The sequence below is a fragment of the Sinocyclocheilus anshuiensis genome, unplaced genomic scaffold, assembly GCF_001515605.1.
Source record: "Sinocyclocheilus anshuiensis isolate Anshui unplaced genomic scaffold, SAMN03320099.WGS_v1.1 scaffold653, whole genome shotgun sequence".
In the NCBI taxonomy this organism is placed as follows: domain Eukaryota; kingdom Metazoa; phylum Chordata; class Actinopteri; order Cypriniformes; family Cyprinidae; genus Sinocyclocheilus; species Sinocyclocheilus anshuiensis.
In genome coordinates this window covers 555,224-569,145 of record NW_015540902.1, presented here as the reverse complement: position 1 = coordinate 569,145, position 13,922 = coordinate 555,224, and the positions used below count along the sequence as shown (strand labels likewise).

The 13,922-nt window shown below is 35.6% G+C and overlaps 1 pseudogene; it reads right to left on the bottom strand.

Moving 5' to 3' along the window:
• Window positions 1–544: 544 nt before the first annotated feature.
• LOC107689108 (integrin beta-3-like) overlaps window positions 545–13,922 on the bottom strand; it is a 16,631-nt pseudogene continuing 3,253 nt past the window's right edge.

The window sequence follows — 13,922 nt, the reverse complement described above, 5'->3', positions numbered from 1 at the left end:
AAAAAAAAAAAAAAAAAAGTAAAGTTTTGTAATTTGTAATTCATTTAAATATTTAACATTTCAGCAGCCATTACTCCAGTCTTTATTGTTACATGATCCTTCAGAAATCATTCTAATAGGCTGATTTGCTGCTCAAGAAATATTTATTATTACTCTGATGTTGAAATGTTTCTGGTGCTTAATGTTTTCGTGGAAACCATGATAGTCTTTTTACAGGATTATTTGATGAATAGAAATTTTAAACGAACAGCATGTATTTGAATTGTAAACATTTTACTTCTGTACCATTATAACAATTTTTAACACATCATTGCTGTATATAGTATAGTATAAAGTATATAGTATTAAAAAAATCATACTGACCCCAAACTTTTGAACGGTAGCGTGTTTTAATTATCTAATACTATGTCTAAAAATATTTTGGTACATTCTGCATTAGTCACCACAGTTCTAGATAGTCCCATGCCTGAGTGAACCCAGCTGTGATTGGCTGAGACGTGTGTTGTTTAGATGATCAGTAGTTGTGCTTGACAGAGGCAAAGGTGGTGTCATTCTTAATTGCCACGATATGCTACATTTTGGAAGGTGCTGGTGGCTCCTTTGTAGAGTGGATTATTAGCCTAAAAGATGAGAGAGATTTTCATTAATAACCAGTGCTGCAAATATGTATTATTAATAATGAGAGCACCAGCACATCTGTAATTCCCACTTTGACCACTTGGTGTCGAGATTGTGTTCAATGATGTTATCTATCCAGAATGTTGGTCATAATCTTTTTACATATCTGTGATTCTATGACAGAGTTATTTTGCCTGAGATCAAAATGGCTAGACTGTGCGTGTTAGACCGTTTGAGAGGAAGTAAGACTAACCTACAACAAATGCTGGTAACACTTGACAGGATGTGGTTGGTTTAGCACCATCCTAATACAGTCTTACCGCTTCCCATTTAGCCCTGGCTTTCTCCTCCTCAAACTTGGCAAATTCATGATGGTCGTGAATGGTGATCAGAAGCTTCCACACCAAGAGTGCAGCCAGTCCCAACAGCAGGATCGCACCAGCGACCAAAAGAGTGGCCACCAAGACATCAGGACCCTTAGGACACTCTGAACATAAATCAGCCATGACCAAAGATTCATTCTTAAAGAAAGGTTCATATTGTATATTCAGTTTCCATTTCAATTGATCTTTTCAGAATCTATTATTCTGTCCAGTAATTATAAAAGAAGAACACCAGAATCTACCCATCTCTCACAAAGACACACAGAGTTTATCAGCATGAGCGAAGTTTGACAACTACATGTCACATGTTGTCTCTCTCTGCCCTATCATTCCTCTCACCTGGTTCTTTAATAAGATAGAAGAAGGATTTTCCACTGGCATCTTCATAATACTGGAAGTTCTGAATGCAGTCATCCTCATCCTTGTAGCTGCAGTTCACGGCGTTCTTCTCGTGAAAGACTGAAGACAACAGATGATAATTAACTCAGCAGCAACTGAACATAATATACTGCATGAAGAACTATAGTCACATATAGTCATAAATAAATGAACCTGTGGTAAATAATGGATATACTGCAATTATATACTGTAGATTAGATTCAAGCTGTCTGAGGCCTATGGCATGGAGATGTATTATTCTTAAAATGTACAGATTGTGTAGATTAGAAATATACACTTCCATTCAAAAGTGTGGGGCTAGAATTATTTTTTATGCAAAGATTTATATATATATATATAAAAAAAACTTTTATTAAGCAAGGATGCATTCAATTGATTAATAGTGACAGTAAAGACATTTAAAATTTTACAAAAGATTCTATTTCAAATAAATGTTATTTTGCACTTTCTATTTGTCAAATAATCCTGAAAACATTTCATCACAACTGTTTTCAACAGTGACAATAATAAGAAATGTTTCTTGAGCATCAAATCAGCATATTAGAATGACTTCTGAAGGATCATGTGACACTGAAGACTGGAGAAATTATGCTCTGAAAATTCAGCTTTGCCATCACAGGAATAAATTACATTTGAAAATATATTCAAATAGGAGTATGTTCACAGTATTACTGTTTTACTGTATATAGATGCTGTATATGTATATATTTTTTAAAAACATTATAAAAAAATTACCATCCCAATGATTTAAATGGTACTGTATACCCTAAAAGAGATTTATATAGGCTACTGCAGATGGGAGATATGTATTATGGATTGGTTGGAGGTAGAGATTACCCAGCTCATCTACCAGCGCAATCTCATTTCCGCAGATATGATTGCAGTTCTTCTCATACAGATCCCCTCTTATAATGTTTACACTCCACACACTCCCTGCAGAAACACACATAAATCCCCTTTAAACAGTTAAGATATAAAAAAGCACCTAAACATACTTGTTGTCTATATAGTCTATATATGTCTAAAACACAATTTTTGCATATAATTGAAAATTATTGAAATTGAATCATGACATTATTTAATTTCTTTATAAAAAATATTTTTGCTTTTCAGGTTCTGCAGTTTTTTTTATATCTGAACTTTCATTCTCACCAATACAGAAAAACCTGCCGACACGCACTCACTTTTTGATGGTGCAGGCATGTGGGCAGGTGGGGCACTTCTCACAGGTTGATCCATAGGCTCCTGGCTGTGTGCACTCACAGACGCCACACAGACAGTGGCCACGCCCACTACACAGCATTCCTCCACTTCCCATGCAGGCGTCTGTGCGGGTCGAACAGTCACAGCTCTCGCCGGACCATCCAGGGCTAAAGTGACAGGTCCCACAGTTGCACTCACCATTGCCTAACAGAGACAACAAACATGGCTGTTAATGACCTATGGGAAAATATGGTGATCATGAAGTTCAGCCAAAATTAACATTTGAAAAATGTATGTATGCTGTACATTTTTCAATGGAACATAGAAGGAGAATTTTTGAAGAAGCATCACACAGCTCAGCTCTTGCGATACAACTATTTATATTGACTACAGATACAAAACTAAAAACTAAATACAATTCTATATCCATGATTCTATATCCCACATCTTCTCAATTCATATAATAGCTTTGCGTGACCAAAATGTAAGTTCACTGTTAACCTTTGAATATGTATTATAGAAAATTTAATTTGAGAGCTGACAGTCAGAGGAGGGACAGATTTGGCACAAAATGAGGGTAAGTAAACATTCACTGCCATTCAACAGTTTGGTGGTGGTTAAGATTATTGAATGTTTTTGAAAGAAGTCTCTTATGCACACCAAGGCTACATTTATTTAATCAATACAGGAAAACAGTAATATTGTGAAATATTATTACAATTTAAAATAACTGTTTTCTATTTTAATATATTGTAAAATTCAATTTTAATATATGTAAAATCTACAAAGCAAGCTGAATTTTTAGCAGACATTACAGTCTGCAGTATCACATGATCCTTCATTCAAGAACCATTTCTTATTTTAATAAAGGTTGAAGAAAGTTATGCCACTTAATATTTTAGTGGGAAATGTGAGAGTTTGTTTTAGGATTCTCTGATGAATATAATGTTTAAAAAACAGCATTTATTTGAATTGTAATATTATCAATGTTTTTACTGTCACTTGTGGTCAATTTAATGCGTCAACAGTAATTAAACGTATTAGTTTCTTTAAAAATAAAAATAAATCTTACTGACCGCAAATTTTTCAACCGTATTGTATGAAAATATTTATTCTAGAATTTTTTCCACAATAAGTGTGTCAATTCTGATGAATTATGAAACATGGTGTTACGTAATGCTCACTTAATGTTTGTTACTGAAGCAACATCAACATTTCCCAAGTCAACACATTCATTTGAACACAGAGAATACAGCATAAAACTGGAAAGGTTTATCTATTACGTGCCTGTGTGTGTGTGTGTGTGTGTGTGTGTGTGTGTGTGTGTATGTTTTAAGTTATTTATACCCAGGGGCTATACTTGCTGACTCTGATTTTTCATGTAGCTTAAACACCCACCTACCAACTCAAAGATAATAAACTATTGTGTGAGAAAACAATTTTAACAAGGCAGTTAAACATCAAAACCTATCCCACATACTACTGAAATCTCACTTTTCAAACTAACATTTAATTTTATGAATTCAACTTAGGGCTGCACAATGAATCGAATTTCTAATTGCGATTACAATTATGGATGCCACAATTACGCAATTGTTCAAAGCGGCAATTAATCGTTCAAAGTCCACTTATGTTATTCTGCACGCTTAAGATGCGTTTTTTCCTTTCTACATGTTATCGTAAGGGTTTTCCCCATTATTTTAATTTTAGTTTTAGTATAACATTATAATACCATTCATACTTTAACTTTTGTATAATTTAAAGAAGAAACCAATCCGATGTTTAGTTGGCATTTGAGGCTTAATACTATAGAAAAGCACTAAACGTTTTTCAGTTAGAGTGTTTTCAGCTTGTTTATATATAAAAATACATAAAAATAAGGCATGCAGTTGCATAAAACAATGGTATAAACATCATTCAATGTGTAACCCCCTAGAGTTTTACACTGTTCTATGCTTAAAGTCCCCATGAAATCAAAATTAAAGTTTTTTGGGTATTAGTATCAATATGTTAGTCTTAAGGTTATCTATAAGGCAGTGTGCTCCAAAACAGTGACAAAATTCGCATTTAGAAGATATAAGCGTTCAAAGCTTGCAGTTCGTCACTTCCGCCAAAACTGCTCAACGAAGGGGCGGGGCTGCTTGATATGTCCCGCCCTGTCTTCCTGTTTCAGTTAAAATGACGTCAACACAGAGTTAACTCTGTGTGTTTCTAAAAGCATTTCAGGGGACCTTTAAGTTCAATACAGTACCATAGTTTACCTGTAGACACTTAAAACTTTGTTGAATTATGGCTTGAATTATTATAAAATATATAATGCTTTAATGGCATTCTTAAAAAAAAGTATATCTGTTTAACAGGATTTAGAAGGGTTTAATTTTTTATTTAAATTTTTTCTATTATTATTATATATTTTTATTTATTTATTTGATTTAGTTCTTCCTATTCCATCAATGATCCACACTCCAGCCCAGTAGGTGGCGGGAATGCACCTATCGTTTGTTTGCCAACCGCCATAAAACGCCAAAAGAAGAAGAAGAAGAAGAAGTTTCCCATAGGGGTCGCTGTATGATCTCGTTAACTGAGACGTAGAGATTAGGAGAAGAAGACTTCGCAGCTGGTACGCACGGGGTGATCAAGCGCTGCATTTTAAATATTATAACAGCACAAAAGTACTTTCTAATGTTTAAATGTTTAAACTTTTCATATAAATTGTTGCAGTATGTTCATGGGTTTCAAAAGGAATTCATATTGATGTCGATTGAGAAGTTATTTCTACGAACTCTGGTGAGTTTCTGTGTTAACAGAAATGTTAAGTTGATGCGTTTTAACTGATTAGTAATCGGAAAAATTGTATATATGTTATAGTGTACAAGGTAAAAAACAGTCAGAGTTAAAATATGTTTATTGAATATGTTTTTTGTATTTCAATACACTTTTTGCAAACGGAGATCAGGGAAACGAATAGATTTTATTCTTGTTAAATTTATTTTATGATGTTCCCTGTGTATATATATGGTGGAAAAAAAATTATTTATACATTAAAGTATTTTGGGATGCATTCCCTGTATATATATGGTGGGGAAAAAAAAAGATTTATACATTAAAGTATTTTGGGATGTAGATAATCAACCTGTGTGTTAAACAGAGATTTATTCGTGCGTTTAGTGTGCTCGCATGTATTGATGTTAAATTGTTAAGCTAAAACGTGTGAGTGAAGCATTTAATCCCTTGTAGCAGAGAAGTGTGGCCCCAGCTCATCATATCAGCATGTCATCCATTTCAAAGAGTGAAAATAGACCACAAAAATCTGTAGCTGTCACACTGACAAACACTAACACAAAGCTAATAGCAGGCCTACATGTTCAGGTTAAAGCATACAGCATTGTCCTGTCAGTGAGAGGGACTCCTCCTGCTATCTTTAATCTCACCTCGCCCAGGGCGTTTCACACTGAAACTCTGAGGAATACCCACATTTCTCATAATCAACAGTCAGAGACAGCTTTGAAGATATCGTTCATTCTTCAGGGGAGATGAAGATAACGTGAGGAGACCCCCGTGGACCTAAGAAAACACAGTAAGGTTAAGAGCGCCACTCGCTTCTTTTAGATCCCATGAAATCAAAATGTGAGTTTTGTGGCACTGTTGGGGATAACGCATTACAAGTAATGCAAGTTACGTAATCAGATGACTTTTTCAAGTAATGAGTAAAGTAACACATTACTTTTTAATTTACAAGAGAATATCTGAGTTACTTTTTCAAATAAGGAATGCAAGTTACTTTTTTTTCCAATTTACTGATTGACAGCTCTCCTGTCCCCATGTTGAGAGAAATCAGAAGATGTTACTGTAGTTCTAAAATAAATATGAATATGCATTAATTCATCTCACTCACAAAAAAAAAACTCAGATTCAGTATTCCTTAAAATTAATAAAAAATAATGCAACTCAGAATATGACGCAAACCTGCAATAATTTAATGTTAAACAACACAAATATCCTTTATGTATTTAATCCCATTCTATTAAGCAATGTCTTTGCTTCTGACCTTCGATGATCCAGTTCAACCATACTAATAAGCACAAATTACTCTAGACGAACATTTGTGTGTCTTTTTTATTGCTGAAGTGTGTTGAAATTTCTTCGTCTGCATTCTACTGTACGGACGTAAATTTACTTTCCCTTCAGCCTGAGGCTTATTCATTTCACTTTTGGTGTGAAAAGGCTTTTATATTTGCCAAAAATATAACTTTTTTTATTTTAAAAACAAACAAGCAAGCCCTGTCCAGATTTAAAAAGTAGCGCAAAAGTAACGTAATGCATTACTTTCCATAAAAAAGTAACTAAGTAACGTAATTAGTTACTTTTTTTATGGAGTAATGCAATATTGTAATGCATTACTTTTAAAAGTAACTTTCCCCAACACTGAGCATGTGAATGATGCTTCTGACAATTTATTTACTCATATGGAGTTTGTGACAAGCTAATGTGAATCTTAAGAGATGTTAATTCTGAATTGTGTTGTTCTGTGTAGAGTAGACTGGTTTTTTTTTTGTTGTTGTTGCCTGATTCCATCCTGTGACATGATCAACTGTGAGCTTATGTGAGCTATGGCGAGCCAGACCCTGTGATTCTGTGAAGGGCCTACTGCTGACATTCAACTCGGACCTGTCTGCATTGTGAGATTCTTTTCAATTACAGCTATTCTGTTACTTTACACACACTACCCGGGTAGTAGGATAAAACAAGGCCTTATACATACATTCATTTTACACTACACACACCAATTTGTGAAGGAACCAGGAGGACTTTTGGACATTTTATTTAATTTTTTTTCCTCTTTCTTTGTTTTCTCGGACCTGTTATGCACAACCTGGACTAAATATCAAATTTTTCCCATTCCAGCAGTGTTGTGTTGGGATAATACAACAAAATACTAAATTGTTTCTTCTATTATTTGTTATATGTGCAATACATGTGCTGGCTGTTAGCTGCTTCATACCATTTGGCCCAAATTTCATTTTTATCCTCCCAAGAGTCGAACCTAGCCCTATATCTATTCAGAGTAATATAACACAGTGTTATACTGATAACTCTTGCCGTGTTACAAATGTAAATTGTGATAATCGTAATTAATAATCGCAATTACAATTTCAAGGGAATAATCGACAATTATGATTTTTGTCATAATCGTGCAGCCCTTGTTGTTTAACAAGAGAAAATAAGACGTAAACAACCTGAATCATGTGACAGGCTTCAGGCTAAGCAGGTAATGCACACAGACATGCAAAATTGAAGATCATCTATAAAATCCAGCATATCTGAGTCAGACTGAGTAAGTTTGGTTCTGAATGTGGCCTAATAAGGTGAAACACTGTCCCTGTGATGAGGCAAGAACAAAAAGCAGTGTGTAATTCTCACAAACACACAATGTTACATCTATTGTAACACTGTTTTTCTTTTTCTTCAAGGCTATTGAGTCAAGACATGTCTAACCTCACCTGAACATATTTGTCCTTTGGAACGGAGGCAGCTGAAGTCATCACATTCACAGTATGGCCCCCAAACCTTCCCAAAATCAATCGAGCGACAGGCACTCGCATCGAGAGCCCAGTCGGCCCGGATTGCACAGGCACAAGCCACACTCCAGGGTACCGTTGCTGTGGTGACAGGACGGGCTGGCGGGTACGGAGGACTGCTGACAGTCACATTCACAAGCAAAGTCCACAGTCACCTGAAGGGTGTCTTTAAAGCCTATTGGCTTCACCATGAAGGTCTGGCTCTTCTCTTTGGGGCAGCCGTGAAGTTTCGCCTCAATGCTAAATGAAACCTATGGAAGAGTAATATAAAGGAAAGATAAAAAGCAAAAGGTCATGGTTTTGATTGCCAGAGAATGCATGAATTGATAAAATGTATAGATGGAATGCAATGCAAGTCGCACTGAAAAAAAAACATCTGCCAAATGCTAGGCCTGTCACGATAACAACTTTTTGTTGTGCGATATATTGCCCCAGAAATAAATGTGATGAATGATATTATTGTCATTTTAAGACCATTTTATGCCACTGAATATATAATCATAATATAACAGCATAATAATGCAAGAAGGCCAACACACTTTCAAATGACAACAAACTTTTAATACTTAAGACTATTTGGATCATAGAAATTAAGTCAAAATATTAGATACCTTAAGAAACTTGAATAAATAAACATTTTCTAACAAAGTGCAAAGTAACAAGTAGAAAAAAAAGAACAATTTTATGGAGATTTTTCCATCTAAAGATTTTTCTCTGACCTTCTTTTTTCTGTAAATTAAGGATGCACTGTATTGCTGAAAAACACAATCACTACTTAGCAGTCAGATGTCCGTATGCACAAAGGCACAGATTCCTAAACAAGGCCATATCTGCAGATTAAACTTTGTAGAAGCATTTTTTTAAATTTGAAATAGCACCGACTACTCCACATTATGTACGAGAAGCTGCAAAATACACAGGCGCAAGTGGAATGCAAAAAACATGGTGACATTAATTTTTATGTAAATATAATAGGCAATATATTGCGTCACCAAAAATGATTGAGGTCACGTACCTATATTGTGCGATAAGTCAATATATTGATTATTGCGACAGGCCTACCAAATGCAAATATATTCCTTGTTTAACAAAATAAACAGTATTTAAACGTAACATTTAATCTCGTAGGGGGATTTTAATGTATACTGATAGGTACACAAACAATATAGTTGAAAACTTTCTACACTGTAAATAGCTGTAAATAAAACAAAGATTATAAAACTGCCTTGAATGTAGCACGCTCTTCCTATATTTCCGACATCATCAATAAAGCTAGCAATAGGCCCAAAAACACTGTTTAGCATGGTTAATAAATTAGTCCAGCCATCTAGCCATTGTCTCGGTCAATATGAATGTGATGATTTGTGTGGCTCTTTCTTGTGCCACTTTCAAATAAAACTGGATGCTCTTTGTGGGTCTCTTGGCACTGAACCAACCACTTCTACTTGTGAGCAAGCTCAATCTATTCAACTGTTAAATAATTTTACCTTGACAACTCCAACCTTAATTGCTGAAATAATGCAGAACTCTAATTCTTCCTCATGCCAGTTAGATCCTGCACCCACATTCTGAAGCACTGTACTTCTGTCATTTCTGCGCCTATCTCATGCTTGGTAAATATGTCCTTTATCTCTGCCACTGTTCCAATTTCACTGAAAACTGCTGCTGTTACTCCTGTTCATAACAAAAACAAACCTGGACCCAGCTGATTTCACCAACTATCGTCCAATCTTCAATTTACCATTTATTTCGAAAATTATGGAAGAAGTTGTTGCCAAACACCTACAGTCTTTTCTAGCTCTCAGCGATCAATTCGATGCATTTCAATCTGGTTTTCGCTCTCATCACAGCACTGAAACTGCTTTAGTTAAGGTTGTCAACGATTTGTTACTCTGGTGACCCAGGTAATCTCTCCATTCTCCTGCTGCTCGACCTCAGCTCAGCATTTGATGCTGTCTGTCACAAGATATTACTCTCCCGCCTTTCAGAGATAGGTGTCTCAGGTGCTGCACTATCCTGGTTCTCTTCCTATCTCACTGATAGACAATTCTCAGCGATCAGTTAGATGCATTTCAATCTGGTTTTCGCTCTCATCACAGCACTGAAACTGCTTTAGTTAAGGTTGTCAACGATTTGTTACTCTGGTGACCCAGGTAATCTCTCCATTCTCCTGCTGCTCGACCTCAGCTCAGCATTTGATGCTGTCTGTCACAAGATATTACTCTCCCGCCTTTCAGAGATAGGTGTCTCAGGTGCTGCACTATCCTGGTTCTCTTCCTATCTCACTGATAGACAATACTACATCACTATGCATAATTATAAATCTCCCACTACTTTACTCAGTCAGGGTGTTCCCCAGGGCTCTGTTCTTGGGCCATTACTATTCATTACTTACATCATGCCTCTTGGACATATTATCCGTCGTCATGGTTTTCATTATCACTGTTATGCTGATGATATTCAGATATACACTGCATGCAGACCAGATTCTATTCACCAGACCACATCACTATCTACCTGTGTTAATGAGCTAAAGGCCTGGCTAAATTCAAATTTTCTCAGTTTGAATTTGAACAAAACAGAAATCTTAATTACTGGCCCTCCTTCACTAACAAAAAATATGGTAAATGCTCCCAGTTTCAACCTTGATGCTACAACAATTTTTCAATCTGCTACTGTAAGAAATGTAGGCATTACTCTTGATCCTTCACTGATTCTGGATGTTTACATTAGTAAACTATCCAAAGCTGCATTCAGGGTGTTCCCCAGGGCTCTGTTCTCGGGCCATTACTATTCATTACTTACATCATTTTTCCAGCTTCGCTGTTTAGCCCAACTTCGATCCTATGTTTCTCCAAAAGATGCTGAATCATTAGTGCATGCTTTTATTACATCACGCCTCGACTACTGTAATGCTCTTTTTGCCGGATTACCATTGCACTCTATCTCTCGTTTACAATATATTCAAAATTCTGCTGCAAGAATATTAACCCATACTAAACGATCTGCTCATATTACCCCTATCTTATTTAAACTTCATTGGCTCCCTGTACCATCTCGTATTACTTACAAAATTCTTCTGCTTACTTTTAAATCACTCAATGGCCTTGCTCCTCCTTATCTGTCTGATCTACTGTCTCCTTATGTTCCGCCTCGATCACTTCGATCTGCAGGGTGTGAACTTCTTACTGTACCTAGATTTCGTCTATCTTCAATGGGCGGCAGGTTATTTTCCGTAATTGCACCTAAACTATGGAACTCTATACCACTGGCACTAAGGACAATAACCTCACTCTCTGTATTTAAATCACAACTCAAAACCTACTTGTTTACCCAATACTATCAGTCATAACATGTTCGTTAGACACTCTCCTCATCCTATACTACCAGCTGTAATTCTCTCTGAGTATTTTCGTTCTGTGTATTTTTGTTGCATTTACTATTCTTTGTTTGTTACTTATTGACACTATCTGTTGTTCTGTTGTGCTATGTTATGTATCTCTGTTTCCAGTACATAATTTAACCATGATATGCAACTGCAATCATGTTTATCCCCGGACTGGGCAAATGTCTACTGTCCACTTAATTTGATGAATTGATGAATTGATTGTGAAATGACTGTCTATGATTGTTAATCGACTGTCTATTGTGTTACTGCTTTTGTACAGTGCCATTGAGCTTGGGAAAGGTGCTATATAAATTAAACATATTATTATAAATTAAACATTATTATTGGAGTGTTTTAACAAAACAAAACAAAAAACTATTTCTGTCACTCTACTTCAAAATGTCATGTTTAATTCAATGTGTTACTTGTCATTCCTTTGTAATAATCTGTGAAATTTAACTGAGCTAAGTGTTATTAAAGTAAATAAGTACATACTTTTTGATTGTACTCAAATTTTTAAGGCATAAAATAATTTTTTCTTTATTTAGACACCTTTTAATTTGATTAGACAATCTACTCTTGAGCACAACGTTAACCACAAAATCTTCAACAACACAAACTCTTAAATATCCAACATAACTAAACATTAAAGGTCTTTGCCTTTACTCAAAAATGCGTACAAATAACACGTAATGTCAGCATTTGCACTCCCATTTCAGTCCTATGCAAAGCATGCTGGGAACTAAAATCCACCCATGCCATTTCAGTGCAACAAAAATGATAGGCCCAACACAAACAAATTAAATTAAACAAAGTTTTACATATCTAAGTGGACTGAACACAATAAAATTGTGATAAAATGTTGAGCAATTGTGTTGCTTTAGCTCATTTTAATTAATCGGAACAATAAGCAAAAATCATTTTTCCAGTGTATGAATCAGATGCTGACCATATCTCCGATTTTGAGTCCGGCAGAGGACCGGACACCTGCAATGACCTCTCCATCCAGGCATGTTGTGTTGATGAATAGAGATAACTCATCCGGCACACCCAGCAGCTCCAGCTCAACCTTAGACCTGATCTTCTACAAAGACAAATGACGCAGAGATCAAAGGTCAGCCTCTCTGAATTCTCTCTTTATTTGAGTTTAATCTCTACTGGCTTGAAATGGTAAAAGATATCAAATAAAATATTCAAACGCAAACCAAGTTCTCACAACTCAGAGGTTGTATTAAATCCTGGCAAAGTGACTTACCGCATATGCATCCAGAATGAGTTGCACAACATTTACAGAGTCTCTAGAGAGTGTTCCGACCTCAGAGCCAGGAATCAGCTCGCTGTAGTTCTGTGAGAATGCAGGAAATATGGCAACATTCCATAAACGTAGAAATGTGTGCATGTTATACACAGACATATTGTACATATGTGTTACAAAAATATAGAAACTCACACGACATAATGGCACCACAGCTTTGGTCACAGCAAAGATGAGGTTGATGTTATTCTCAGATAATTTGTCCGTGATCATACCAAGTGAAGGATAGCCCTACAAAAAACATAAAAATCAATGTATTGTCAATTAGCCATCTCTCTCTCTCTCTCTCGCTATCTCTCTCTCTCTCTCTGATTTTTTGTTTTACAAGAATGCTCATCAAGGCTGCATTTATGTGATTTAAAAATACTATTTATAAAAAATAATATTATTAAAATAATAAATAGTTTAATATATTTTAAAATTCTATTTATTCCTGTGATGGCAAATCTGTCAAATGATCCTTCAGAAATCATTCTAATATGCTAATTTGGTTCTCCAGAAACATTTCCATTTATTATGAAGGTTGAAAACAACTGTGCTGCTTAAGAGAGAGAGAGAGATTTGCCCAATATATGTTTGGCTAACCAGTATAGTGGACTTGTCATATTCATTGTTGTTGTTGATGTGGCACTCTCCATCATGGGGCTGGACGATTCCAGCCAGCCTGGCATTCAAAGCCAAATGACTTCTGTCATCACTTGTGAAGATCAGCAAATGAGATGCATCAGGCCTCCATCCAATTTTGTCCTGGAAAAAAGAAAAAGGAGGTCATACACAAATGTTAAAAAGAACCAACCCAGAAGGCTAATGTTCTCTCAGGAATATCCTAGGGTTTATGTTTGTTTGTTTTTTCTTCATTAAAAAAGGGACATTGGGACTATAAACAGAACAGCTTTACTCAGATTGTTTGTGGGTTTCTCTTTGTCTTGAGTATTTTGTGTCACCTTGCATACTACTGCTTGCATGATAGCATCAAATCCACCCTCAGGGGTATCTCTGTTTCTGGACACTTTCGTTTCTTCACTTCCTCCGTGAAC